This window comes from Durio zibethinus, chromosome 11, assembly GCF_047325235.1.
Source record: "Durio zibethinus cultivar Kanyao isolate XHJ-2024 chromosome 11, ASM4732523v1, whole genome shotgun sequence".
Taxonomy (NCBI): Eukaryota; Viridiplantae; Streptophyta; class Magnoliopsida; order Malvales; family Malvaceae; genus Durio; species Durio zibethinus.
Window position 1 is genome coordinate 17,833,168 of NC_143172.1, and position 3,860 is coordinate 17,837,027.

Sequence of the window (3,860 nt, forward strand, 5' to 3'; positions counted from 1 at the left end):
TTCATATATTCATTTATTAAAAAAATATAGCATATGTACACAGTTTATAGGGTTAAAAATTTCCAAAATCTTTTAAATATTATTTTTACAGAACCAACCTATCATGAGATTTTTCGTCTTGCCTATATATCTATATATTAGTTTCTTCGTACCTACGTTACGTAACTTGTGATAATTAAGTTCCATATGAATTCAAACCTAAATAAACTCTGATTGGATAGTGCGAGGAAATTCCTTGATCATTTTTATTAGTACTACTATTATGTAATTGTACTTACATTTTATTTTCGAATAAGCCACTGCTATTGCTTATGCCTCGGTTGCCTAGTACTGCACATGATGAGAACGTGACATGACAATGAAAAGGTTCACCCGACCCATTGACACTTCCATTTAAACCCTTCCCATAACCCATACATAATCAGAGCCCTAAAAGCACATCACACTTTCTATCTCGCTGATCTTCAGGATGGATCCTCGCCCTCTACCTGAGCTTAAGCATGATTCACTTTCCAACATCATCAGCAGTTTCCTCTCAAAAATGCTATCTAACCACCTTTATCCAACCCCCGGCCTGGAGCTTCTTCCATTTTCTGCTCTTATACTTGTATTAGTGTCCTTCGAAACTTTGTTTATCTTCCAAAAATGGGAACCCATTTTCCACATCCTCTTATTATTTTGTTTCCTTCTTTTTTCTGTCCTTGGACCATTGGCCTTCAAGTCTCCTTCAGTGTATCTTGTAGACTTTTCATGTTTCAAACCACCGAGCTTTTGTAAAGTCTCTTTCTCTCATTTCATAGAGCACGCCTCTTTGATTGAATCTTTCGACAGCGAAAGTGTAGAATTCATGGCCAAAATACTCGCTTCTTCAGGACTAAGCGAAGAGACCTATCTTCCTCCAGGCTTACACTGCATTCCTCCGAAGACCCATCAACGAGAATACATTAAAGAAGCCGAAATGGTTCTCTTTCCTTTAATGGATGATCTTTTATCGAAAGCCAAACTCACTCCTTGCGATATTGATATACTCATCATAAACTGTAGTGGCTTTTGCCCCTCACCTTCTCTCTCCTCCATCATCGTTGGCAAATACTCCATGAGAAGTGATGTGAAAAGCTATAACCTTTCTGGTATGGGGTGTAGTGCAGGAGCTATTGGCATTGACTTGGCTCAAAATCTCCTCACAACCAACAAGAACTCTTATGCCATTGTTCTTAGCACTGAAATTTTGTCTGCCGGTTGGTATTCAGGTAATGAGAGGTCTATGTTGCTCCTTAACAGCCTCTTCAGGATGGGCAGCGCAGCAGTCTTGCTCACAAACAAAAAAGAAGCAATTAAATCATCGAAATACAGGCTTCTACGCACCCTGAGGACCCAAACAGCCTTTGAGGACAAAGCTTATCTGACAGCAATTCGTGAAGAGGACGATAGTGGAAAACTTGGGGTTACCATTAGCAAAGGTCTACTACAAGCTGCAGGAGAAATTCTCAGGTCACACATAACAATTCTTGGTTCGCAGATCGTTCCTTTCTCCGAAAAACTCAAGCATGTTGTCTCCATCATTGGAAAGAAATTTATTGATAAATCAGGGGAAATTTACATACCAAGCTTTAAGACTGCGATACAACATTTTTGTTTGCCAACTTCTGGAAGGGCGCTAATAAGAGAGATAGCCAAAGGGCTAAAGCTTGATGAGAGAGATATTGAAGCTTCTTTAATGACATTGCATAGGTTCGGGAACCAGTCTTCTTCTTCAATGTGGTACGAGTTAGCTTACATGGAGGCCAAGGAACGTGTAAAGAAAGGCGACAGGGTTTTGCTTCTTGGTATGGGTACTGGACCTAAGTGTAACAGCTTGATTTGGCAGTCTGTGAGGCCCATGGTTGGGGAGTCCAAGAATAACCCATGGACCGATTGCATCCACCTGTATCCTATTGAGGCCGTTTCTCCAAACTCTCCAGCCTGATTAATTTTCAAGATTCCGAGTGTTCTTTTTTTTTTTTTTTGAAAATGTTTCATGATTCCGAGTTGATTCATGACTAATTAGTTTCAAATAAATTTTTAAATTTTAATTTATGTCAAAATAAATTCTTAATATTTAATTTATACTTATATAAGTTATTAACATAAATTAATATTTTGTTTGAAATAAAATCTTACTTAAAACAAATCAAATATTAAAGGCTTATTTAAGTAAAACAAAAATATAAAAAATTATTTAAATAAAGTGATAAAGTTTAAAATTTGTTTTAATATTTTAGCCTTAAATATACATGTGCATCATGCATGTACGTATAAAGAGGCGAATACAAAGGGAGCAAACATGGGTCACGACCTTTCTAAAATTTTTTTTTACAGTATTGTAATTAATAACTCAGTTCACTTAATACCAATCTCAGCCCTCCCTCTTTCATTAACTTTATTGTTTGATTTCTTTTTTGTCTTATGTCTAACGTCGCTCTTGTACATATGTATAATGCTTGGATATATGTATGAAATATAAATGTGTTCCATTCACTATAAGAAATTTAATAATTATGTAATGCTGTAAAATGCTACAAAGTTCTTATCATGTTAAAAAAGTATTTGTAATAATTTTAGTATATACTTGTTATTAAAAGTCTACATCTATTGCAACATAAAACGTGTATGGTGCAAAAAAATTTTTTTTATAATAAAACATATACAAATTATTATAATTTGCCGCAAGGGAATCACTTTTCGAAATTCATTTAGACAAAAAGCCACGCGTTCCCTTCAATTAAACTAAAAATTTGATACCCAATATTTCGGTAAATTTTTTCTTTTTCTTAGCTTGGTACAAATCGAGAGTCTTAAACTTGCTTCTTGATACCTTCAAAATTAAGGTTATGTTTATTTCACGAAAATGACTTTTGATAAAAAATTTTAAAAAAATATTTATATTTTTTGAATTGAAAATTTTTTTTTTGTTATTTGATTTTTTTTAGAAAATTTATTTTTTAAATGATATTAATATAACTATTAAAATATTAAAATTATTTATTATTAAAGTATATTGAAATTATTTATTATTAAAATTATTAATATTAAAAAATAATTATATTTTGATAATAATATTTAATATTAAAATATTATGTCACTAAAAAAATACAAAAAATAATAAAACTATGCTTAAAAGCATTGATAGATAGTTGTACTTATAAATAGCTTTTTCTCAAAAAATATAATCTTCTTTTCAAATTCATAAGACAATTTTTAGAGAAAAAGAATTTTATTTTTTGTTGATCCTTTAATTTTTTACCAAATAAATATTTAAAAATACAAAAATTATTTTTTAAAGTCATTTTTTACAAAACAAACGGAGCCTAAAATATACTTATGTTACATTTTTTTTTTGTTTTCTTAAATAATTTCATAGAAATAATTTATCACGGGTTTAAACGTGAATGATTATCTAAAATACTCTTTAGGTGGTGCTTGATTTAGGGAAATCTATAAAAAATTTTTGAGAATTTTGACGGTTGGTATTTGATTTTTACGATTGGTTTAAAGAAATCCAATTATGAAAAAAAAATTAGATTCTCAACAGTACTCATAATCCTAGAATAAAAAATCCATCTTTCCTTATGGTATTTTAAGATTTCATTGAGAAAATTATCTTATTTTTATATTTAACCTAAATAAAAAATGATAAAATAGTCATTACCCTTTTGAAAAGTATGTTTGAAAGTGACAGGAACTCAGTTGTAAGTTTTTGTATAAAAAATATATTTTTTATATTGTAATTAAGGTGTTTGGCATGAAAAAATATCTTAAATAATCATTTTGTATTTTTACAAATATATTATTTAAGATATTTTTGTATAGAAAAATACCTT

At 30.6% G+C, this 3,860-nt stretch overlaps 1 pseudogene across 1 annotated transcript; it reads left to right on the forward strand.

Moving 5' to 3' along the window:
• Positions 1-235: 235 nt before the first annotated feature.
• On the forward strand, positions 236-2,179 carry LOC111290220 (3-ketoacyl-CoA synthase 9 pseudogene; annotated as a pseudogene). Its single transcript, XR_016346691.1, has one exon. The product of XR_016346691.1 is annotated as a 3-ketoacyl-CoA synthase 9 pseudogene (transcript).
• Positions 2,180-3,860: the final 1,681 nt, after the last annotated feature.